General features: G+C 47.6%; 1 long non-coding RNA gene across 2 annotated transcripts; it reads right to left on the reverse strand.

The window, feature by feature from the left end:
• Window positions 1-6405: 6405 nt before the first annotated feature.
• On the reverse strand, window positions 6406-24634 carry LOC112673540 (uncharacterized). 2 transcript variants are annotated; one of them, XR_003144856.3, is made up of 3 exons: window positions 24436-24634; window positions 8060-8180; window positions 6406-6532 (listed from the first exon to the last, which is right to left on the reverse strand). It is a non-coding gene; the product is annotated as an uncharacterized LOC112673540 (long non-coding RNA). The 2 variants fall into 2 exon arrangements; XR_007405658.1 differs by having other exon boundaries at window positions 24428-24634.
• Between the last annotated feature and the right edge of the window lie 1816 nt (window positions 24635-26450).

Below are 26450 nucleotides of genomic sequence, written 5' to 3' on the forward strand. Positions count from 1 at the left end.
AAGAATGGATTGGGTATAAATGCCAACGAGGGCATTTTTAGACTCTTTCTTTTCCTTCAGAGGATGGCTGCACTTGGAGCCATGGATGTGCTGGGCACTGGTGGCCTTTCTTGGAGTCACCAGCCTGGTGTGCTGTGGGGTGCTAGAAATGGGAGGTGGGGACTCTGACAGCGCCCAGGGTGGGTGCCAGCTTGCTGGGCAGGGGGAGAAGGCAGCAAGGGGGCATCTCTCTGTGGCAAGGAGGCTTGCTGGTCCCTCCTGCATGGGGACAAGAGGCAGGACATGGCCTCTCTTCCCTCCTGTGACACCACTGCCCACAGGCCCACATAGTCTTTCATCTGGCACCTGCCCCTTCTGGTTTCCAGCGAGTTCTGGGTGTTCCCTAGCTCTTTCTTTTTTTTTCTTTTTTAAGATTTTATTTATTTGAGAGAGAGAGAGACAGAACATGAATGGGGGAGAGGCAGAGGGAGAGGGAGAAACACACTTCCCGCTGAGCAGGGAGCCTGATTCAGGGCTTGAGCCCAGGACCTCAAGACCATGACCTGAGCTGAGCCAAAGGCAGAGACCCAACCACCTGAGCCACCCAGGTGCCCTGTTCACTGAGGCTCTTGAATGACTGACGAGACCAGGACTCTGGTAGGCTGGCCCTCTGCTAGGGATCTGGGCTGGTTGTGGATGAGGGTGTTGAAAACGATCTTCCAGAGTGTTTAAACTAAAGTGCCCCTTTCTCATTCCCTTCACTCCCCGGATTGTTATTCGGTTGAAGCATGGGCAGGTTCCAGGGCACCGTTTTTAGTCTGAGTCTCCAGAGGTACATATTTGAATCTCGGGGATCCTTATTTATTTATTTATTTATTTATTTATTTATTTATTTATTTATTTATTTATGATAGTCACAGAGAAAGAGAGAGAGAGAGAGGCAGAGACATAGGCAGAGGGAGAAGCAGGCTCCATGCACCGGGAGCCCGACGTGGGATTCGATCCCGGGTCTCCAGGATCGCGCCCTGGGCCAAAGGCAGGCGCCAAACCACTGCGCCACCCAGGGATCTCAGGGATCCCCTTAAGCCATGGGGATCCCTGGATGGTTGGCTCCAGACCCCACAGAGACGCAAATAGACTCTTTCACAGAGAAACTGCTCGGATTCCTCTGGGGATTTTGAAAAATGTCCCCTCCCCATCTCAAGTGCACATTTCTCACTTGATTCTAGAACTTCCTTGTGCTGCCTCTGAACCACTTGGGGGGATTTATTCAGTCTTTATTTTAGATTGGGTTCCCCTAGGAGCAGACCCTGAAACAAGCATTTTGAGGGTAGTTTATTTGGGAGGTGATCCTAGGAAATACTGGTGGGGATATGGAGGAGACAGGGAGAGGAGGGAGGAACAAAGGGGGTAGTGTTCATTAGGCATGCTGGGGCTTCTGGGACAAGGCCTCGGGGTGTCTCCCTAATGGACAAGGGGGTGGGAGTATCTGTACCCTTGTACTGTGGAATGCTGCTGGTGCCCTTCTGGATAGTTGTATCTGCGGGCGGGTGAAGTGGGCTCTGCTGGCAGCTGGGGCTAGCTGGAGGTCGGAGGAGCCTTGGCAGGGCCCAAGAATGCCAACCACATGTGTGCGTTCTGAGGGAGGAACAAAACCTATCTGAGGTCAGCATCAGTTGTTTAAACTGTTTCATGAAGGAGGAAGCCAGGGCCATGTAGAAGTAAAGATTCCCAAAGAGCCTCTGGAGAAGGTTGGGGAAGCAGGGCTGGATCCATCCTGCCAAGACAGGTCATCCTGCCATCCAGGTGAGCCATGGTGGGTCTCTGGTCCCCCTGAGAACATGGGGCTACAGCCAAGAGAATGTGGAGCCCTGGGGAGGATCTGAGGAGTCCTGAGTCGTCTTGAACCTCCTGGAGCTGTCCTGGTGCACCAGAGGTCCTCAATGCTTAAGGCCATCCTTTCTCTTCATCCTGTGAATAGCATCAAGCTCTTTTGAAGCCAGACTTCCTTAAAATAGTTCTGTTTTTAAAAACAAGAAGTACCACCTCTTTATCGGCTATTTTTTTAAGAGCAGATAACAAGTAAGCAGAAGCCTCTTTTAGCTTCAAGGTCTGATGCCTGCAGAGGCCAGCAGACCTCACCCACCCAGGGGTCTGCTTTCTCTTAGGTAAATCCACCAAATATGCCAGATACTAGATCTAGATGGTATTTTTGTAGATTTTTGTTTGTTTGTTTTTTAACCGGGAAAGGTGTTATTGCAGCAACGAGAGGATGCTTTTATAAATGGTCGCCAGAATTCCTCACAGTCCAGGGCTGTCCTCTGGAGTCCCACTGAGCCTCTAGAACAGTGCTGTCTGAAGGAACCTTGTGGGACGATGGCAAGGCTTTGAGTCTGCACTGTCTCCTACAGCAGCCACATGTGGCTACTGAACACTTGGTAGGCAGTTAGTACAACTGATGAACTGAATTTTTAATTTCATTTAAATATAATTAATTTAAATAGCTACATATGGCTACTAAATTGGACTGTGAAGATCTTGGCCAAAGGAAATCCTGAACCCAGGCAGTGTTTCTGGCTGCCTCTGGGCTGGAGCTGGGGCTGGGGCTGGGGCTGAGGCTGGAGTATAGGTAGGTGCAAAGGTATGCACTCAGACGCAAGGCTGGAGCCCAGAAAGAAAACATCTGATGGCTTCTTCTCAACTCATGTCTTCTTTAGGAGTTGAAAAACTATCAATATATCTCATTCATGCCTGGCTCTTTGCCTGTGATAATGACTGTGACCTGGATGGTCAGAGCAGGCAGGAAGAGCTAGCCTAGAGCCTGCCTGTGTCAGAAATTTTATTATGTGCTTGCTCTTCATGACACTGCCCAGGGCATGGTGGGGTGGGGGTTGCATTTATCCCCATTGTCCTGAGGGGTCACGCAAATTAGTGCGTGAGTTCCAGGGCAAAAAAGTGGCTGAGTCAGGATTTTAATCTAGGTCCATGGAGGCCCATGATCCCTGGGCACTTGAAATGGTGTTTTGTTTTGTTTTCCTATAGATAGAAGTGGTGTTGCCTTGAATTTTCTTCCACACTGAGTGGGAGTCCTGAGTGACTAGGACACTCACTGGGAGAGTCCAGCGAAGGTCCCAGAGCTGAGACTGTCAGTGCTGGAGTGCTCTGCATCCTCAGGGCTCGTGGCGGTGGGCTCGTAGCTCATGGCAGCATCTCAGCTCTGACCCACCCTGGCCCCCCGCCATGAGCCTCATGTTAAAAATAACACAGAATGACCAGAACGAAGGGACAGCACATGCTTCTCATTTTCTTTTTTCTCTTCCCTGATTCTCTAGAAGTAGATTAAATATAAAAAAACAACATTCTGACTGGATTAAGAGACACTGGGAAGGGTTGGCCAACAGAAAAATTACTGTCTTGAGAATCTTCTTAAAGCCGCTTCTTATTTTAAAAAAATTCAGAAAAGGACCCTCAATTATAAAATTCACACATATTCCTTAGAGAAAACTCGGAGAACAAATAAAGAGAAAAAAATATGCATCATCACTCTCCTCAAAGGAGGTCTTCACTAAACATTAGATATATTTGAGTTCTTTTTTCCACGCCTAGTTGTTTTTGGTTGCTGTAGTTACAACTGTAGGGGGATCGTGGGTTATAGTGGGAGAATTTGGATCCTCCCTGGGGTCAGAGGAGGAATTCAGATCATTGCTTTTCAAAGCTTCTGGGATGAAGGACCTGGTTTTAAACTTTCCTCCCCATCACTGACCACACTCGGTCCTTCCATGCACGACCCATGCAGGCCATGCCCCACTGTCCCACCTGGGCTGTGCCAACTCAACTGCCCATGTGCTTGGATGCCACAGTGACGACAAAGTGCCCCGAGAGTTTTTAAACACTTACTTTCCACTTCTATACTTACTTCTTCATAGCAGTACTGGTCTAGAGCAGGACTTTGCAAACTACAGCTTTTGGGCCAAGTCCTGCACACTACTTGATTTGAGCTCAGGGTGGTATTTATGTCTTAAATGACTGGGGAAGGGGGACATCAAAAGGAGAATAATATTTTGTGACCTGTAAAGATTCTATGAAATTCACATTTCAAGGCCCATAAATAAAGTTTTACTGAAACATTTCAGTAATGTTTCATTTATGCATCATCTATGGCTGCCTTTTTTTCTTCAAGATTTATTTATTTATTATTTGAGAGAGAGAGCATGCATTCACAAGGGCAAAGGAGGGACCAGAACGAAGGGACAGCACATGGAGGAGGGAGAGGGAGAGAATCTCTAGCAGACTCCCCACTGAGCACAGAGTGTGGGTTGATCCAAGGACCCTGAGATCCTGATTTGAGTTAAAATCAAGTCAGACGACCCCTGGGGCACCTGGGTGGCTCAGTGGTTAAGCGTCTGCCTTCGGCTCAGGTCGTGATCCCAGGGTCCTGGGATCAAGTCCCACATTGGGTCCCCCACAGGGAGCCTGCTTCTCCCTCTGCCTGTGTCTCTGCCTCTCTCAATGTGTCTCTCATGAATAAATAAAAAAGTCTTATTTATTTATTTATTTATTTATTTATTTATTTATTTATTTATTATTTTTATTTATAACTTAAAAAAAAATGTCATGTGGCCCAACCACCTGAGTCACCCCAGCTAAGCACCCCATCTGTGGCCGCTTTTGTGATAACATTGCCATGGAAGTGAGTTGTTACAAAGGAGACTGATTGGCCCATGAAGTTTAGTAGTATTTAGGGTTGGGCAGTTTATAGAAAAAAAGTTTGATGACTTTTCTAAGTTTGCTGTCTCTTTGGATCTCTAAGGAACTTAAAAAATATGTATAGCTCACCAGGCCCTGCTCCAGCCGTATGGAATCAGAGTCTCCAGGATGGGGCCTGGGACTCTATTTTTTGAAACCACAGCCCCACCCGATGCCCCCCACCCTGGTGGTCCTGATGATCAGTGGCTCTGGAAGCACCCTCCAGGGGATAGGTTTCTCTGAGCCCACAGACGAGTCCCCAGGACAGGTCTTGCTTGTCTCTTCAGAGACCCCCCTGGGATTAACCCTCTTGTGTCTGGAGCTGCTGGAGATGTGGGCTCCACAGCCATATTCCTGGTGGACCCAGCCTTTCCCCGGCACATAGCCGAGACTCTCCTGCCACAGTTCAGCTTTGCCTGCCTCCTCCTGCCCACCAGCTTCCCTGACATCAGCCCAGACCATGCCCCACAGGCTTCTTCTGGGCCTTGAGTGTCTAGAATTCTTGGCCTGCCTCAAGGTGGCCTAGAGGAGTTCATGGCCCTGTGTCCTGTGCACTGGGCAGCCCTGCTCACCTCTGCTGGGCCTCGCACCTCTCCCACCCTCCAGTTTATGTTTCTGGCACCAGACCTGGAGTCTCGAGCCAAGTGCACACATGGCCTGAGCCAGTTCTACAGGGGAATTAAGAGCTGGAAGGGAGACTGAGCGTGAAGCAGGCCTCCCCAAGCCGGTCTCTTTTCTTTGCCTGAACTTCCTCCTGACCCCCATCTGTGTATTTGGACCCCTTCCCCATTGCCCCTTGCCTCCCGGCCTGTTAGCCTCAGCTCTGCCTTCTCCCTAGTCTCCTCCTTGACCCACCTCCCCTCTCCTTCCTTCCCCCCCACCCCCCCACTCCCTGGCATTCTTTCCCCTCCGCCTTGAATTTTCTAGTCAGACCACTGCTTCTGGCAAAGCTGGGCTCCCGCCTCAGAGAGCTGGCCCCTCCTGCAGCAGGAGATGACACTGGAGCAGCTCCTCTGTCAGCAGTGGCTCAGGTTGTGCGCTGGACACATATACAGAGTTTACTCAGGGGAAATGTATTCAGGCCCTGCCCTTGGGGAGCTCACAGTTTATGGAAGAGCTGGACAAGACACAGGCAATTTTGACAGTGTCCTAAAGCCCAGCAACTTGGACAGTGCCCAGCAAGACGCTGAGCCTGGTTGTGGGGGATGGGGGCGGGGGCAGTGTCTGAGGGGATGTCACCAGCTCCAAACAGCAGGAGTTGGAGCTGAGTTAGATTCAAGGTGGAGAGTGTCCCCAGGAGAAGGAATGGCACGCAGAAACAGAAGGTCCTAATTAAAACCCATGGAAGGGTCTTAAGTGAGGGAGAGTTATGTTCTGATTTACACTTCAGGAAACTCACCCTGGAGAGTGGATTTGAGTGGATCAATCTAAAGGCAGGAAGGCCACTGGGAAGTCACTCTAAGCCAGAGATGAAGCCTGTAGTAAGGCAGAAACAGAGAGGCTGGAAGGATGAGATGGCTTTGAGGAATATTTGGGGCTTGGGGTTGGAGTGTGAGGCATGAAGAAGAGGTGAGAGTAAAGGGTGACATTCAAGTTTCTAGCATGGCTATCTGAATGACTGGTGTATCAGTCAGTTACTTTTGTGATGATGTTACATAAAACACAATCCCACAACCAACTCTTTATTTCATACCCCTGAGGCAGGAGGTCTGCTGTAGTTGGCTGATCTTGAGTAGGCTTGCCTGGGCTTGGCTGGGGTAGGCTTCTGGTTGGGTTCAGGATGCTCCATTTGACTTCATTCCAGAGCCTAAGCCAAAGGGCAATAACTAACTCGGACAGGTTCTTGTATGGCAAATCACAGGAATGCAGATCATGCAAATATCTTTAAATTCTTCACTAGTATCACATCAACTGCAGAAGTAAACTGAAGGTCACCAGGGGAGACAGGAGATAAAACCCCTGGGGACTGAGGGCTGGGGCTGATCTTCCCTGGAAAATGTAGTTGAGTCTTCTGCTCTTTCTAGACTAACAAAGGTCACTCTTGTGTGATGTATTTCTCAAGTCCTTGAAAGGATGCTAGGGAACAGAGGTATTGCAACCAGAAATGGGTAAGACTGGTGTCTACAAAAGTCTTTGTCCATCCAACAACTATCCATTGCATAGCTGCTTTATGGCAGATTTACCATTCCCCCCTATGGGGTACACATGCCTGCTGGAGTCACAGCCTTAGTTTACAGCCTCTGTCCCCCTTGCATGGAAAATAGGCTTTTGGTATCCTGATGGATAGTTGCACCATCAAATTGTAACTTTGATTAGAATTTTAGAATAGTCAGTTACATAAACCTAATGAATTTAAAATTGCTGTTGACTATAACAGAGACCTGAAAAATAGTGACTTAAAACCCCAGGCATTTATTCTTTGCCTTATGAGGAAGTTTAAAGAAGGTATGCAATCCAGGGCAGAACCCATATTTGTTACATCTTTCTGCTCTATTGTTTGCAGTAAGTAGTTTCTACCCTCAGAGTAACCTCATGGTGTAATATGGCTACTGGAGCTCCAGCCATTGTATGAACTGCAGTCTGGAAGGAGGAAAAGCAAAAGGGGTACTCCTCTCAGTTGAGACAGATGCCTCTGAAGCAGGTTTCCTGGAAGCCCCATCAATGCTAAGGCTTACATCCCACTTAGTCACTAGTCCACATCTCACTACAAGAAAGACTGGGAAATGTAGGTTTAGCTGAATATATCCCTTCCCTGAATAAAGTCAGGGTCCTGGTACCAAGTCAGAGAGTGAGAGTAGATATTAAGTAGCATACAGCATTTTTCTCCCACACCCTCTGATCTTTTTGCTCCCCAAAATGGAGAGGCAGTGGAATATAGCAGGAAAAAAAGCCCTGGCTTGGACTTGATCAGAATTGATCCCAATTTCAATTTTTACTGGTTGTGGCATCTGGGCAAAGTCACATAACCTGTCTGAACTTTCTGGTCCTTCTTCTGCAAAATGAATTGTTGACCATATTTGCTTTCCAGCATCCAGGGGGACCAGGAAATCTATGAATTATAACACACTATACACAAATTAATAACAGAAAAATTGAAAATAAAGCAAAGACGCTTTTCCCCTAGAAGGGAATACTTGATGGTCAGCTTCTCCCTAAACAGAAGGGATTCCCCTTTGCTCTCATTGCTGCCCTGCCCCCTAAGCTGTCATGCTTTTACCAGGCTTATCTCAGGGTGGGGGTGAGGCAGGACTCAGACAGGAAGGAGCTGAGCCCTGTGGATGTGCCTGGTATCCCCATGCCCTGGGGACATTAGGTACCTCAGGAGATTGTCTACCTGTGGATGGCTCCCCTTGATCCAGGGCTTCTCAGCTGTTCTGGCCGGGCTGTTGACTTGACTCCACCTTCACTGGGTCTCTCAAGGTGGTATGGGCTTCCCATGGCATGGCAGCTGGGTTCTGAGTGGGAACATCCCAAGAACAAATGTTTCACGAGGAAGAAAAGAGAGACTGCCACCTCTCTTATCAGCCAAACTGGAAGCGGCATTCATCATTTCTGCCCAGGTTCAAGAAGTGGAAGAACAGGCTCCCCCTCTCTGTGGAGAACCGCATTTATGTTAGGAAGTGTGAGGATTGATGGTAGCATCAATCATCTCAGAGAGCAGCCACTACAGCCCTCTTGGCTGTATGTTAAAATCACATAATTTCACCTGCATGGTAAAACACGGAGTACTGAGCGCACCTCAGAGACTGCCATGATTAGTAGTCTGCAGCATGGGTGTGATCATATTTAAAAGGTCTGGAGGTGGGATGCCTGGGTGGCTCAGCAGTTGAGCATCCACCTTTGCCTCAGGCCGTGATCCTGGGGTCCTGGGATGGAGTTCCGCATCTGGTTCCCTGTGAGAAGCCTGCTTCTCCCTTTGCCTATGTTTTTGCCTCTCTGTGTGTGTCTCTCGTGAATAAATAAACTCTTTTTAAAAAAAATACAGAATAAAAGGTCTGGAGGTGATTCTAATGCACAAGGTTGAAAACCATTGGCTTACTTCAACCTTGAAAACACACACACACACACACACACACACACAAGACCCAGGAAGGGAAAGAGCCTAAGACTTGATCCATGAAGCCTGGGAGGATCCTCATCAGCTTTTAGGAGGCTCTGCTCCCCCTTTTACCTGGGTTGGTTTGGTTCTCATGGGACCTTCTGCCTGCAGTTGCCCATATGGTGGGAGAATATAGGAACAACATGGAAGCCAGGGTGGGAAACCAAGTGGGGATAGGGCCAATAGAGTTTATAAAACTAGCCAGGATTATCATTGACCCCAGACTTTTGATCTGAAATTGGTAGGTTGGCCAGTTTTTTCCCATTGTCTTCCCCAGGAATTAACTTGTGGCAGAACATGGTACAAGCTCTAATGAAAATGTCAGAAATCTCATTTTTAGAGTATTTTGGGTCAATAAACCTACTGATAGTTAATATACCTTTCCCCCAAATGGCAGTACCTAAAAAGATGGTTTCCAACACCTTCATTTCAGGATGGAGAGGTAGGGAGCATGCTCATGAATATTCATGGTTCTGCCTACTGGCCTCACATATTAGAAAATATTCCTAAGGCTAATGAGCTCTTAAATTTCTTCTGTGCTAGAGAAAGAGGTTTTATTTTTCTGGATAATTTATTTTGGTGGCTGTCCATTTTCTGAAAGGGATCCTTCCTTTAAGACCCTGGGCACATTTCAAGAGCAGAGAGGAGTTTAAATGCCGCGCCCCCCCCCCCCCCCCCCCCGGCCCGCCCCCCAGAAGCCCGGAGCCTGGAGGTAGGTAATACGGACGACGGTGGCGGTGGCGGTGGCGGTGGCCCTCGGAGGCTGGGAGGCAGCAGCATGAGGCGGTCGCCGGGGCCCAGCTCCCAAGGAGATCAATGTGTAACCAACCCCGCTGCCAAATGCATAAAACCACGCGACGGAAGACACGGAATCGTGAATCTGGACAAGACCTAATTGGGATCGGAGAGTCCTGGGCCTTTAAGGGACCTTATAAGACATTTGTCCAGTGACCTGTGAGACACCGGGACCCCCATTTTTTACTGTTGCCGAAGCGGCACCGAAGAGCAAGGCGGCCTCCCCTCTGCCCCTGCCCCTTCCCCCTTCCCGCAGTTGTCCGGTCCAGCTGTTGGGGGGCTCTCCTTCCATCCCCCCACACGTTCTCTCTGCACCTTCCACCTGCTCTGGGAGGAGCATTTGCGCTTGCGCCCTTCCTGTCCTCTGCACTCTGTTCCAGGTGCAGGCGCCCGGACCCCTGAGAGTGGCATTTCCCAGCCTCCCTTGCCTGCACACAAGCCCTCTGCACGGGGCAGAAATCCCAGGCATTCCCAGGCATTCCCAGGCTGAGACGCACCCTCCCAGTTTCCGGTCTGGGCTTTCGAGGCTCCTCTACAGCTTCTTCCCGGGCCCCCAGGGCAGCCCCAGCGAGGACTCCGACCGGACTTGCCCGAGCCACTCACAGCGTCTGCGGGGCTGGGCTATTCCGATTGGCTGGTCTGGGTCCTAGGACGCCCGCGGTGTGAGGTTGGGGCTGGCGGTCCCGGTTCTCAGCCGCCCGAGGACCGCGTCCTGGGTGGGGGCTCCCCAGGGCGACCAGCGGAAGGAAAGTAGGAAAGCATCCCGGACGGACAAACCTGTGGCTGCACTGGCCACCCCGCTTCTTACTCCTCGCGGTGAGGGCTCCAGCGGCGCCCACAGGTTGTGACCCTCCCATATACTGCCCTGGCGTGGGGAGGTGGGAAGCACCAAACTTCTCAGGCCCGCCTGAGTGTAAACGTATTTCAGTTTGGGCTGCCCCGGAGGCCAGGACTTGGGTAAATGGGTAGTTTATTTGAGAAATGACCCCAGATGCCCCGGGAGGGAGTAAGTAACACAAGCAAGAGAAGATCACCAATGGTGGGTGTGCTAATGACAGGAGGAAATAGGACTCAAGTGCCCTTGGGGACCTTTTGAGAGCTTGTGTCGTTTTATCATTGCAAACAATATCTCAGAATCGTGCATAGGGGATGAGGACGCAGGAGTTCTTTACACCACTTGGCACCATCCCTCCTTGCTTGGTCACTGCTCCTGAAAACAGTCTCTCCCCCAGCATTTCTGGCCAGATTTGCTGGGGGCGGGGCAGAGGAAGGGGAAATAGAGGACACTCTCGGGCAGAGCGACATGGATGCTCAAAGGAGGAAGCCTGTAGCCTGGCCCAGAACTGTCCCCTGAGGCTACAAGTGACTTCCGAAGTGGGCTCTGCTGCAATCTGTCACTTTGACCGTTGCAATGGACCCGTGAGGTTAGGACTACTCCATTTGCTTGACACTGAGGTTCAAACAATTGCAAAGCTCTGATACTAGAGATGCTCTAATAGTAGACAATCTGATTTTTAAAATAGAATGACTTAATTTGCAGAGTTCAGGGTTTTAAAAGTTTCTTCCACAAGTTTGACCTGCATTCTGTTTTGAAAGTTTATTATAGTTGGTCATTAATTGGCATTAATAAAGGCCCTGGCAGTTATTATCTGATAGTGATAAGCATTTTGAAACTTAGGAAATAGGCCCGCAGGTGAGAAATAGTAAGAGCTTCATGCTTCACAATGTTGATGTGGGCTCAAGATTGGCTGTAGCCCTACAGGGTTCATGAGATAGTGGGCCACGGTGCTTGTGAAGCATTTCCTGCTACAAAGGGAAATCATAGCTTATCTCTGGAGCCACTTTGTGCCCCACCATGAACAAGGTTCTGGCAGGCGGCACTCCCTGTGAGCCAGCCTCACTTTTCAGACATCATAATATAAGTTTTTAGGGTTGTTTTGAAAGCCTCTCAAAATGTAAATTCTCACAAATCAAGGACTAGATGGGGTCCTGGACTCTGTGGCTTTCCTCTCAAGATCCCAGGCCTGGAAACTTGGCACAAAGGGGGCATGAGGATCTCTTTGGCTTAGACATGGTAATGAGACAATAGGATAAATAACTTTCCATTTTGCCTCAGTAACATTAAGAAGCTGGTTGACCAGCTCCCTGGCTATAGCTGTGTGGCATTGGGCAAGTCACTTAACCTCTCTGGAATTGAGCTAGCCATATAGAAGATGAGGGAGTTTAGTTAATCAAGTGGCCAACATGAGGCACTGGTGCTGCCACTGCCCCTCCCTGCCCAGGGCATACGGTGCTATTCCTTTATGACACTGTGGTAGGGATTGGCCTCAGAACCCTTCTCAACACAATGAGCCAGGAAGCCACTACCAAGCAGGCAGAGTTGGCAGGTGGGTTGAAACCCATTTGTCATTCCTGGACAGGATGATCTCTAAAGTTCCTTCTAATTTTAAATAACTGGAGTCAGTGAATATGTAAACCAGAGGTCAGCAAACTATGCCTATAGGCCAAACCTGGCCCAGTGCTGGCTTGTGTGATAAAGGCTCTCTTAGAACACAGCCAGGTCCACTTGTTTGTATATTGTCTGTGCCTGCTTTTGTGCCATGGTGGCAAAATTGGGTAGTTGTGATGGAGACTGTGTGGCCTGCAGAGTCTAAAATACTTGCTATGACGTTGTCTACAGAAAAAGTCAACCAGTCTCTGATTTGAACGTCTTTCCTTCCCTTCAATCTTTTCTTCCATGAGTGAAGTTCCTTTATCCCTGAGGGTTCTGTATATGGCAGAGCAACATTCCAAGTGCCTGTGGGCCTTCGTCATCCCTAAGTCAGGAGAGAAGGAGACAAGTCGGTGGGAAGGTATAGGGAACAGAATCATACAGTGGGGTGAATGGAGAGGGGCGGTGAGATGGGGTTAGCAAAAGGAAAGATAAAGGTATATCCAGACAGGAGGGGCAAAGGCTGTTCTTTGTGCTGTCACCGAAGGGCCACTCTGGTCAGCTTGCCTGGCATACAGGTTGGAGGCCGAGCCAGTTGCTGTAGCTCTGTGCTCCAAGAACCTGGGATGGCCAGCTGCCCACTGGCTTCCATGAGCAGTTTGGCATGAAATGTACAGGCTTGGGCTCTTGTATTGTTTCCTGAAGGGAAACAACCACCTTTTCCTGGTCCATGGACAGCCACCACTCTGAGCCTGGATGTTGGCAGGAGTGTTAGCTCCCACCCTGGAAGGCTGAGTCAGGCTCTGGGACCTGGGTGCTGCTCCCCCAGCTGCGTAGGATGGGCTCCTGTATCTGTGTTCTGTCCGTGGGCTCAAAAATCTATCACCCAGTGAGTCTTACATGATTCTTGGGTAGAGCAAAGTCTACACTCTCTTCTCTTCTTCCCCTCCCTGGTCTGCTGGGATCCCTTTTCCAAAGTCCCTGTGCTTGGCTGCTGGTGGCTCACACCTAGGGCCTTTGGGGTCCTGGGGAGCGTTTTGGTCACATCAAGAGCCTGAGGTGCTTGGGTGACTAAGTCTCCCTGTGGGGCAGCTGGTAGCCAATGACTTTTGGCAGAGAACAGAACCCATCTCCTTTGTCTCCAGGTGTAATTCCTGCCCCAGCTCCCCAGAGGGTTGGCCTGAGGCTGGGACTTAGTCAGATTTATGCACATTTAGGTCAGGCCATCACCAGGCCCTGACTGATGGGGCTAATGAACACAGATGATCCACTTTTAGATTCAGACAGTTAATTATTCACATAGACAGTGAAAGAAAGCATAAGCCAAAGGCGCCAGCTCTTCAGATCCTTGTCTCACACACCAAAAAAAGATGGTACTAACGCAACGAGACCAGATGACCACAAGGTGGCTTGAGGTTACCTCGTTGCTGAGGGGCCAGTTCTAGGTGGCAGCTTTAGGGGAGCAGGGCAGGAGACCCCATCCCTCATCAGACACGCAGAGGTGAGGAGAAGCTGCCTCAGGATAGCCTGTAGGTGGATAGAGAGGCGAGTGGGGACAGCCTCCCACTCTCTCCTGCTCCCGGGCGATCCAGGTGTCCCTCCAATGCTCAGTGAGAAGTTCCATTCCTGCTGCTGTTGTAATCCATCACAAACTGGGAGGCTTAAACAATACAAATTTATGGTACAGCTTTGGAGGCCCGAAGTCTGAAGTAGGCTTCTCTGGGCTAGAGCCAAGATGTGGCTGGGTTGCACTCCTGCAAGCCATAGGGGAGAATCACTCTTTTCCCCTCTGCCAGTTTCTAGAGGCCTGGGTCCCTTGGCTTGCGGCCCTGGCCACACTAGCCCAACTTCTGCCTTCGACCTCACATCTTTCTCCCTCTTACGAGGACCCTTGTGATTATGCTGGGCCAACCCAGGTAATCCAGGATAACCTTCTCATCTCTAGATCCTTAACTTAATCCCATCTGCAGAGTCATCTTAACCACAGAAATGAGGATAGTCACAGATTCCATGGATTAGGATGCAGATATTTTGCAGGGCATTGTTCTGACCACCACACTTAGATTAGCTGTGCTTCTAGCCTCTGCACCCCTGGTCTGGATATAGGCAACATGGCCAGGGTGCTGTGGTAGGCCGGCGCTGCCTAGCTTCCCCATTCTTCCCCATCTGGCCCCTCTCACACTGTACTAGTTGTCCCTGGAAAACACTCCCTTAATAAATTGCTTGTTCCAGATCTTTGGCACTGGGGAAGCTGCCCTAAGATGGCGGGTTACTCCCTGTGTGGAGATGAGTACTTGGGAGGGTAGTGGGACTTGTTTCCTTTGCTGCTGTGCAAGATTATAGACCAGGGACCCACCTCCTCAGTTAATTAAGGAGAAGTTGGCTAGAATTCCTGAGGAATTATATAAGCCTGGCGGACCTGTGGGAATGAAGGTTGGATGGGAGTGTCCTAGACCATGTGGTTCAGAAAGGTTCAGCAAGGCCTTTGGGGAGGCCTGGAGCCAAAGTTGCTCATGAGAAAGCCCTGTGTCCCCCAGGAATGGGCCACCCCAGTTCGTGCAATGCTCAGTCAAGGGCTGGGGGCAGTTGGTGGGAGGTGAGGCCTCTGGGCAACAAGGCCTCTGGGCAACAGCTTCATAGCCCAGCTTGGGCAGGGCTGATCCCCTGGGAGCATTGTTGCACACCTGTTGGAATCACCTCTGGAATTATTAAAACAATCCCGATCCCAGGCCAATCAAATCATGGTTTTCTCAGGGTGAGGGGTGGGGAGGGGAGCCTGACTTAGGTATCTTTCTATCGCTGCTCAGGTGATTCTGATGTCAGCCAGGACTGAGAACTGCTGTGTCTAACTGCTGTGTGATGCATGTTCAGCTCATTCAACATGCATTCACTGGGCCCCAACAGCATGCCCTGCATGATCCTAGGTTATCCCTGAGACTATAGAGCTAGCATCTTACAGGGTGTGAGTAACAAGGGGATACAGTTTTGTGTATGCATTTTCACATGTGAGGAGGGGAGAGGGGGGTCAGGGAGGGTGGAAAAAACAAGACCTGGGGGGAAAAAAGAAGACACAGAACAGGTTTTTAAAAGAAGACATTAGGGTGCCTGGGGGGCTCAGTCAGGTAAGCATCTGCCTTTGGTTCAGGTCATGATCTCGGGGTTATGGAATTGAGCCCAGGGTTGGGCTTTGAGTTCATTGGGGAGTCTACTTCTCCTTCTCCCTCTGTGATCTCTCTCGTTCTCACTCTCTCTCAATTAATAAATAAAAAATTGGAAAAAGAAGTCATTCAATGTTGGTGAAATGGCTGCTTTTCAAAATATATATATATATATATATATATATATATATATATATATATTCATTCTTTTAAAACCAGACTGAAGTATATACTGTTTTATTTCACTTCTTTTAAAAACTAAATCTAGCACCTCCGCATATTTGAAAATAATGGGATAGTTTGACATCTACTGGATTTCAGAAACTTGTTCCCTTGGAATTCCAGCCTCACCACCAAATGAGTAGAAGCTTGGTGAAGGATTCTCCCATTTACTACCCTTCTTTAAAAGAAGTGATAGAGACAGGGCTGTTTTTAAGTTGGACTGAAGGAGAAAAACTTTTTGTCCTTTCATCCCAATCCTAGTTGTTAGAACACAGTTAAACTTAGAAGTTGTGATTGAACATTGTACACATTTTAAGTCTTGCAATGGTGCTTTAAGTATCAATGTAGCATGTGAAAGGCATTGTATAGACAGGTAAAATTTCCTTTTCTGAGCGTCCAATGTGATAACAGCACCTCTTCATCTTTAACTTGAAATCAAAACTATCAGATTTTATTTTTGTATAATTTAAAGAAGGTGAATTTAGGGGACTAGAAGACTCTAAATTGGCTTCTACAGATCCAGTGACTTAAATGTAACCAGTGTGTTGGGATTTTATAGCTAAAATTATATTTGTGTATATAACTTTAACTAATCTGTAAATTGTAATGAATATATTTGCAATTATTAAATGTTACATGATAAAAAAAGAAAAAGAAAAAAAACACCCTCTCATCTTGACCCCCTCGGCCAGCCTGACTCTCTGGGTTGGCAATGGGTACAGTATCTGGACAACCCTAAACCGTGAAGGTGGGCCTGGCTCTCTGATTCCCAACTCATAATTGCACCATCCCCAGAAGGTTGCAGGAAAATGATAGCTTCAAAGACTGGTGAGGTAGGAGCTGGGAGCCAGGAGGTGGATCAGGATTCTGCTGGTATGCCTGGGTGTGGGGGGTGGGGGGCAGGGGAGCCCCTGGGAGGACTAGGAAGGGCCACTCTGAAATCAGAAGGACTAAAGAGAGGCATTGGAGGCATTGACTACGATGGTTAGAAGTACCAGTTCTCAGATATGGCCCATATCAAATCACAGTGCTGCCATTTGCTATCTGTGTGGCTTTGGATAACTTTTCACCTCTCAAAACCTCAGTTTCCCCATCTGTAAAATGGTGTTGATAACACTGCTTCTCTCCTGAGGTTAATATGAGGAGTCAAATAGAGCATCCAGACAACTGTGTAGTGACAGGCAAAATAATGAAGTTGGATCTCTATTTCTTTTTTTTTTTAATTTTTATTTATTTATGATAGTCACAGAGAGAGAGAGAGAGAGAGAGAGGCAGAGACACAGGCAGAGGGAGAAGCAGGCTCCATGCACCGGGAGCCCGACGTGGGATTCGATCCCGGGTCTCCAGGATTGCGCCCTGGGCCAAAGGCAGGCGCCAAACCGCTGTGCCACCCAGGGATCCCTGGATCTCTATTTTGCACCATGTCCACAAAATTTACTCAAAATGGACCAACCACAAGACAAGAAAAGACAAGGATAGATCTTTATGACCTCAAATTTGGCAGCAGATTCTTAGATATGACACCAAAAGCATGTGCAACAAAAGAAAAACTAGATAAATTGAGCTTTATCAGAATTAAAAACTTTTGTGCATCAAAGGGTATTAGCAAGAAAGTGAAAAGACAGCCTACTGAATGGGAGAAAGTACTTGCAAATCATATATCTGGTAAGGATCTGGTATCTAGAATATATGTGTGTGTATGTGTGTGTGTGTGTATAATCTTAAAACTCAACAACAAAAAGACAGCACCATTAAAGAAAGGGCTTGGGCAAAGGACTCAAATGAATATGTCTCCAAAGACATCCAGATGGCCAAGAAGCACATGAAAAGATGCTCAGCATCATTAGTCATTGGGGAAATTGAAATCAAAACCACAATGAGATACAGCTTCACACCGCATAGAATGGCTATAATAAAAAAACAAAACAAAATAACAAGTGTTGGCAAGAATGTGGAGAAATTGGACTCCTTGGAGATTATTGTCGGGAATGCAAAATGGTTCAGCCTCAGTGGGAAAGAATTGCCAGATGACCCAGTGATTCCACTCCTAGGTGCATATCCAAAAGAATTGAAAACCAGCTCTCTAACACATACATGTACACGCGTGTTCATAGCAGCACTATTTTCAATAGCCAGAAAGTGGAAATAACACAAATGCCCACCAGTGGATAAACAGATAAATAAACTATGACCTATCTATACAATGGAATATTATTCAGCCACAGAAAGAATGAATCGGTAGATACATGCTGCAGTCTGGACGAACCTCAAAAACATTGTGTTAAATGAAATAAGCCAGACCCAAAAGGTCACATATTGTGTGACACCATTCATACAAAATATCCAAAGTAGGTAAATCCATGCAGACAGAATGCAGACTGGTGGTTTCCAGGGCCTGGGGCTAGGGGCATGGGTGAGGAATGGGGAATGACTGCTTGGTGGATATGGGGTTCCTTCCTGGGGTGATGAAAATGTTTCAGAATCATCATTGGTGCTGGTTGCATACACTGTGAATGTACTAAATGCTACTGAATTGTTCACTTTTTTTTTTTTTGAAGTTGGCTCCATGCCCAGTGTGGAGCCCAATGTGGGACTTGAATTCACAACCCTGAGATCAAGACCTGAACTGAGATCAAGAGTTACATGATCAACTGACTGAGCCACCCAGATACCCCCAGAATTGTTGGCTTTAAAATGTTTTTTCTTTTAAGATTTTATTTATTTATTCATGAGAGACACAAAGAGACAGAGACAGAGACACAGGCAGAGGGAGAAGTAGGCTCCATGCAGGGAGCCTGATGTGGGACTCGATCCCAGGACCCCGGGATCACGCCCTGAGCCGAAAGCAGATGCTTAACTGCTGAGCCACCCAGGCATCCCTGGCTTTAAAATGGTTAATTTTATATTATGTGAATTTCACTTCAATTAAAAAAATAACAATTTTAAAAAGAGACTACCCAGGTAGATGCTAGCACCCTACTGTTGTGCTGGCTCAGCAAGTCATGGTGTGGCAGCTGGTAGCTGTCAATATTCCTGTCTCCGCAACTGGGATCAGTGTGATCCCAACACTGCTCTTGTCTCCTTGGACCCATCCCATGCACACCACCAGGCCAGTTCCTCCCCAACCCCAGGAAGGAACCACCAGCTGTCTCTTCTCATCTGTTCAGTTTTAGGTGATAAAATGTCCTCAGGCACTCGTTCAGATAGAAGACTTGACTCAGTTTAAGTCCTGATATGCCCAGTGCAGTGTAATCACCCAAACTCTGGATGTGACGGTCCTGCCTAGCTCAGGTTTGTTCCCGCAGCCATGGGCAAGTGGGCGGGATGAGCTCTCTTGCTATTTCTCTGGCTAGGGCACATATTCCTCCTTGGCATTCACCTTTGACTCTTCCCGAGGGAAGTTGAGGGACAATGGTGAGGGTCAGGAAAGGGGCAAGTCTCAAGAGGACTTGAAATGGTCTTATTGCCACCCTCTTTCACCCTCATCTGCTACCTGACAAGCCTGCAGGCGCCCTTGCTCTGCCATTGCCATCCATGGGGGCCTGGCTGGCTCCAGGGCAGCCACCCAACCCCCACCTCAGGCTGATGACCACACCTCTGGCCTTCAGATTCCTAGGCCCTAGGACTAGGAGACTATAGGGTCTCATTGATTTCCTTTGCTCCAGGTTGAGCAGGTTGAGGGGGAGGGTAGCAGCATTCCCACCCCATTCCTGGGAGGGTGGGCCTCACAGCCACCAACCACTTCCCTCAGAGAATTCTTTGGTCACGTTGGGTTCAACCCTTTGTAACCTTGAGGTGGTCAAGAGACAAAGTGTCACATGCCTGGTTTCCAGGCATCACTTTTGGAAATCTGGCCTGAATTCCCTTTGGCATGCTGGGATCGCCCTTCATTTGCACATTCTTGGCCTTTAGGCCTCAGGAGAAATGAAGATGGAAAGAGTTCCTTTAAAAAATCCTGGTACATTTTTTTGTCACAGTATGCCTTCGTTTCCTGGAACTGTTGTGACAAATTGCCACAAACAGGTGACTTAAAACAACAGAAATATATTATTTCAGAAATCTTGCAGTTGGAAGTCCAAAATCAAGGTGTTGCCAAGTGCTGTGCTCCCTCCGGAGCCTCTATGCGAGAATCCATCCTTCTCCAGGCATTCCTTGGCTAGTGGCTACATAGCTCCATCTCTGCCTCTTCCTCCAGTAGCCTCTGCCCCCCATGTGTTCTCCTCTCCTGTCACCTAATCTCCCCCTCTTATAAGGTCACCTGCATTGGAGTTAGGGCCTACCTATTTAATCTAGGAGGATCTCATTTTAAGATCCTTATGTTAATTTCTTCCATGAACATCCTTGTTCCTTGCATCCTTGTTATGCAAATAAGACCACATGCATAGATTAAGTTGGATTTATTGAATGGAGCCACCATTCAACATAGAATTTCTTCCCCATTTATTTTCTTTTAGCCTCATTCTCTTCTCCTGTACTCCTTCCCTACCACAGACAACAGAGGAGATTTTAAATGACCGCAAATTCTTTGAAACTTCTCCCATAAAGACCCCAGAATCTATGTCCCTCTCCTTGAATCTGAGTGGGCTTGTGACTGCTTCCACCATTAGAGTGTGGTGAAAGTGATGCCATGTGACTTCCACACAGCCTCCTCCTTGCTTGCTGGTACTCTGAGCCTCTGTAAGAACCCAACTACCCTGAGACTACCATGCAAATGCTAGAGGCACTCTGGTTGACAGCCCCAGCTGAGCCCCTGCCAAAATGCCAGACATGTCAGCAAGCTGCCTTGAGCCCTGCAGACCACTCAGCTTTCCGCAGATACCACCTAGTGACCCCAGTCAGTGCCCATGTGGAGCTCATCTCCTGGCAAACCTATTTAAGGTCCTGACCTCTGGAATCCACGCAATAGTGTAGAATGGTTGTTTTAAGTCACTAAGTTTTGGGATACCTGTCACTGAGCCATAGTAACTGGAATAGCACCATTCAGTCTATTTCTTTGCTTGAAAATATATTTTGTTGTTTTGGGTGCATGCCTTTAAGTTTATATAAATGATTTCATGTTATAGATCTCATTCTACTTTTTCCCCCCACTCATTACTTTTATAAAGCTCCCCACCATACAAAATAAGTGCTATCTGTTTTGTTGCTTCAAACTGTTGGCTGGGCCTCCGAGCTGCATGTAGTGTGCACAATTTCTCCACCGGAGGACATTCATTTTCTTTCTGGCTTCTACTATCACCAGCACCACGATGCATAGCTCTATCCTCAGCCAATTATAGATTTGTAAGAGCAAATCTGGGGATTTACTCAGGGGCAGAATTTCTGGGTCACAGGATGAATGACTTCTTTTTAGAGCCAGAAGTGTGTTGACCATGTGAGTTCACACTCATGTGCACCAGTAGGTGGAAGGAAGGTCCTTCTATTCCAAATCTTTATCTCACAGTTTTAATTTTCAATTTGTGTGATTACTAGCAACATTAAGTATTTCTTTAAGTTGTTAGCTTTGAGGTTTCCTCGTATGTTGATTGCCTGGTCGTGTCCTTTGCTCATTTTTTTTTATTGGGTTTGCTTTTTCTTCCTCGTTGATTTGCAAAAGGGTCTGCAACGCTTGGATACTAATTTCTCTGTTTGAGACATTGCAAATATTTTCCCTCATTTTGTTATCTGCCTGTGAACTTTGTGGAATAGAGATCCTATTAGTTTTGATAAAGCCTATTCACCAATATTTTGTCTTATTGTTTGTGCATTTAAAGGTGTGTTTAATTTTCTACCTTTGGACCATAAAGGTGTTCTCCTACCATGTCTTCTCTTGACAGTTAGCATCTTATTTTAGGTCTTCAACCCAGCTAGAGCTCATCTTTGCGCGAACTGATAGGTGGGGATCCGATTTCATTTTTCTTCATGTTTACCCAGCACCATTTACCAAACAGCCAGTTCTTTTCCAGTTGATTGTGTCAACACCAGTATTTCTTGGCAGAGGAGTCTGTGTTCTCAGCCTTGCCTCCACCACCTAGATTATAAACTCCTTAAAGACAGAGGTGCCCTCTACTTCTTCCCTTCTTCTTCCTCATGCATTTTCTCCTTCTTGAAGCCTAATGTCTGGCATGGTCCTGTGCATGGAATGGCTGCTCATCTACTGGTTAATTGGAATCTCCAACCTTCATTTCTTTATAATAAGCACTATTGCCTGGAAGGCACATAGAATTGTTAAATTCACTGAGCTTTGTGAAACAGGGAGGGAACATCATGGATAGAGAAGTTCTAGGTTGGGTGACGTTCAGGGTAGCATCCCAGAGAGGCAGCATCCTACCTACCAGGTTGGCAACTCCCACCATCCTGGGGCCCTCTTTCTCCAGAAAGTAAAGAAAATCGAAACTAGCAGGTAACTTTCAAATTAGATCTTAAGGATTGGGAAATTCCATAACATCACCATTATCATGAAATCACAACATGATTCCATAACATTGCCATTAGTACAGGGAAGGGGAGAGGAACTACACTTTTTTGAGCCCCTACTATGTGCCCAACACTGTGTGGTACTGTGTGGCAACAGACCACCAGAAGTCTTGTCCCTGCCTTTAAGAAGTTTCTTGGAGGAGGATGAAATACAAACTGAAAGGTGTGCTTAGTGCATCAATGGAGATAAGCCAAAGGCATTGGATGAGGAGAGGGCTGGCAAGAGGGCAGGTATGAACAGAGGAGTACAATTGGTCAAGGAGCTTGTGAGAACAGAATGAAGAGGATTATGGAAACAGATGGAGAAGGCATGGTAACAGGGTAGGAGGAGAATCACAGGAGAGAGATGTCATGGAGGCCAAGTCTAGGAGGGATATCAGTGTGTCCTACATCATCCCTCAGTCCACCACTGAGTGGAGCTACATGCAGTGTGGACAGTTCCTGTGCATGCAGGTGGCTCCCCACATCAAGCATCCACCATGGCTGTCTGCTTTCTTGCCTGAGGGAGTTAATGCTCTTGGCGAGTGACCCTCAACCCGTGGGCACCAAGAGCCCAGCTAAATGCTTCTGCCTTTCATCCTTGGCAGAAGCAATTCCAAGGTACATTCTGTAAAGTTGCTCAGAGGACCCAGGAGGGATGGAGTCCCAGCTGCCCATAGCAGGATTCAGAAAACATGCTCGTTCCTTGTCCCATTTTCCCTGCATCTCACTTCTGCTTCCTGGGACCACCTCCCAAATAAACTATTTGCATCCAAGTCCTTGTTTTGGATTTCACTTTGACTGAACCTGAACTAAGACAGGAGAGTAGAGAGTTTTAAGAAAGAGAGTGAAGGACTGTTCAAAATGAAATGAGGTGGGTAGTGATATTAGCTAAGAAGACTGGCCATTGGGTTAGCAATGAAGAGGCACTGACATCCTTGGTGCCGGTTTGGTGGCATGGTGGGGAGGTGGTCCTGGGGGACTGAGGAAGCAGAGACAGTGAGAGCTGCTTTGAGGAGTTTAGAAGAGAGGGAGGAGACGATTCCTCCACTACCCAGCTGTCCCCTTCCCCCATTCCGACCCGATTCCCACTACATTCTGCCTTCTCCCCTCCACAGAGTTCTCTAACCTCCTTTGGGGGATGGTGTTGCTTTATAAACATTTTTTTTCTGGAATTTTCCAGACACCCCAGGGTTTCTGCCCCTGTCTTGATGGTACAGAACCATAGTCCATGTACCAGCTCTGTGTTTGGAACTATTGTAGTCTGCTTTTTTGAGGCTGCCTCAGACATCCACCCAGCCATCCCCAGCAGTGAGGTAAGCGGAAAAATAGGCACAGACAAAACATAACCATGTGTCCAAGGTCAGCCAGGAAGCCTGCGGCAGCCTCGAGTCTAAAACACAGAAAACAGATCTCCCAGACCTAGCCCCAGTGTGATGAGCTAAGCCCACACACTTCCAGAGGACGAGGAGGAGAGAGAAGAGGAGGAAAAGGAAGTTCTCATTCCTTTCTGTCTGTAGAGAAATAACCCATGGATGTTGGCAGCATTGGTAGGGCCAGCTGCAAGGAGCCCCATAGCTGCAGTGTCATGAGAGGGTGGGAATGTCTGCTTGGCCAGGCCTGGGCCCCGGTGTCAAGAGCAGACACTGGCCAGCTTCTGTGCTGAGCTCCAGGGCACAAATACACTTGTGAGCGGGTTACCAGGGTTGGCTTACTCCTCCCCAGTGCCCAAGTTCAAATCCAAGTCAGGGAAGGCCTTGGGTTTGGAAGAAAAACAGAAAAGGGAGGGAGAGAGATGGGGGTGGTGGGCTTACATTTACAGACTGAATAATGCCTACCTTGACCACAGGGCAGCACTTAGCCAGGGAGAAGTGCATGGGTGCATGTGTGTGTGTCATGTAAAAAATCCACAGGATTATCAACATGCACCTTCCTGAAGTTAGGAGGATAAAATTTCATATTTTCAAGAGTGTGAGGAAATAGGAAGCACATATACACTTGGGTATAGAATGTAAAATTGTGAATTTTGAATTGACAATAGGAGACTTTAGCAAAATATTTGAGAAGCACCTATTTAGTTTAGTGGTGTGCTTGTAAGTGTTTAACAACCATCTCTAAAACAACAACAGCAAACAGTTCCATTTACAGGACGTGCCAGCTTCCATGGTGTGGATACTCTCTCAATGGCCACTTTCAGCCTACCCGTGTGATACCACTGAATGTGGAGCTAGGGAGAGATGTGCACAATGTACTCTCACAAGCTGATGTGAGCTGGCTCCAGCCTAATGCCAATTCTAGTCCAACCTCCCTATTTCATAGCCCAGAGAGAGAAAACGATCCTCTCAAGGTCATGTGAGGTGTTAGTGGCAAAGTTGGACTCCTAGCCAATGTCCTTCCCTGTATTCCATGCTACCATTTACTATTAGTTTTAGTTGTTTGTCTCTAGAATAAGGGAGGCTTCCTTCCACCAGCCTGAGTCTTTCTTTTCTATTTTTAGAATTGTTTGTGTGTGTATATGTCTTTTTCCACTATTTTATTTGGCCATTCCCTCTGTCAGGAACATACCTACTCACTTGCCCAAAGATGGCATCTTTTTTATCCTTCAGGCTCCAAGTGTCATCTGTTTAGAGAGGGCTTCCTTGACCTCCATACCACATTCAGTCCCCTCCCTGTCACACAGCCTGCTCATTTTCTTCATGTCCTTTAGTGTGTAAAATCATCTTCTTATTACTCTTTTCTCCTCCCTAAAGAGCAGTCTCTGTGTGAGCAGGAACTGCATATTTTTCATTGTTATGTCAGCTTCTAGAATGGGCCTGGAATCTATTCTTTTATTTGCTAGGTATTTATTGAGCACCTACTATGTATGGGTCAGGCACCACTTTGGTACCTCGCTTTCAGAGAAGAGCTGGGTCCTGCTGCTCTAAAAAATAGTGTGTTCAGAGTTACTTTCTGTGGCTGTGTCTGGAGGCTGGGACCTGCGATGCTTTATTCAGGAACAAAGCTGAACAGAGAGGCAGCAGATCTGGGATGCCGGCAATGAGCACTGGCTGTGGAGATGCCTTGGGCTGGTTACCCAATGTTCCAATTATCTACCGCTGCATAGCAAATCACCTCCCAAACCAAGTAGCTTAAAACATAGCATTGTACTATTTTATTTATTTATTTTTTACATGATCTCTTGCTGTTCTGGAAAATGCAATCTGCCACAATTAGCCCATTGAGTTTTAGCTTCTCCGTAGAATTATTGTGAGGATAATACATGTATACAATTTTGAATTTTAATAAGTGAACTGAAACAACTAGCAGATTACCTAATTTACAGAAGGCCCTCAGTGGAGGCGGTCATCCCCTTTATTATCCTTCAGACTCAGATGCTGTTACCTTTAGCTTAATTTTTTTTTTGTTCATGAAAACGTTAGAATGAAAGATTTCTTGGGCAGGGATCTCCAAGTTGGCTTTTTTTTTTTTTTTTTTTAAGTCGGGTTGTTTGAGGTATTGTTTACATACAGTAAAATTCATCCTTTTTAGTGTACAGGTGTGTAACTTCTGACAAATGTGTATACTGTGCAGCCACCACCGCGATCAGGACATGGACCATTCCCATGAACCCCAGCCCCTATGACCCTCTACAGTCAGCCATGCCTTCCCTGGCTCCTAGTAATCATTGATCTGTTTTCTGTTCCCACTCTTTTATCTTTTCTAGAATGTCATTTAAGGGGAATCATATAGTATGCAACCTTTCGAATGCGGCTCCTTTCAGCCAGCGTAATGCACTTGAGAGACATCCATGCTGGTGAGTGTCAGTAGTTCGTGCCTTTGCGATGCCGAGCTGTATTGACTGCACCACACTTTGTTTTTCTATTGCAAGCCTGTGTTTGAGATAAGGCATTCTTTAAATGAAGTCCAGTGTGGGAACTCAAAGCATAGAACAGATGAGAACTGAGATCTAGTGGTGCAGTCAGGACGGTGGGGGAGGGGTGGGCAGTCATGGCCCTGAGTCCCAGCCTGGGAAGCCCCTAGGAGGCATCCAGGGGCTCCTGGGAACACAGTTGGAAGACCCCCTGGTTGAACCCATCTGTTCTCTGGCCTCTCTCAAGTTTAGAAGTCTCCGTTGGTTTTATTTTCCTGGGAGTTGTTTTCCATTGTTCCAAGGAGGTGGACCTCAGCGAGAGAGGGAGTATGGGACAAGAGGGAGACCTGGGCTTAGAAGTCAGCTCTGTCTGGACCTCAGCACCATCTTGGGCAGAATCTGGCCCCCTCCGATGGGTCTCTATTTCCCCATCTGCATAATGGGAATTGAATTAAAATGGATGCATGAGGGGCACGCTGGTAGGAAATGGAGCGAGGGTGAGGATGCTGGCTCTTCACCCCAAGGCTGCCACTTTGCTCAGTTCTCTTCCCTCTGTCCCAGCTAAGAGGAAGGTCCCCTCCAGAGCCACCATCTTCTTGAGAAATACTGGTCTAAATGGGGGACAGATGTGAGCAGCAAACAGCAGGGAGGGGATGGGCTGCCAAGTGGGAGGAGAGTCTATATCTGCCTTCTCTGCCAAGAAATGGAACTGCCTCTTGGCCCTGCCCCTTCTGGCTA

The sequence above is a fragment of the Canis lupus genome, chromosome 24 (genome assembly GCF_003254725.2).
Source record: "Canis lupus dingo isolate Sandy chromosome 24, ASM325472v2, whole genome shotgun sequence".
Lineage (NCBI taxonomy): Eukaryota > Metazoa > Chordata > Mammalia > Carnivora > Canidae > Canis > Canis lupus.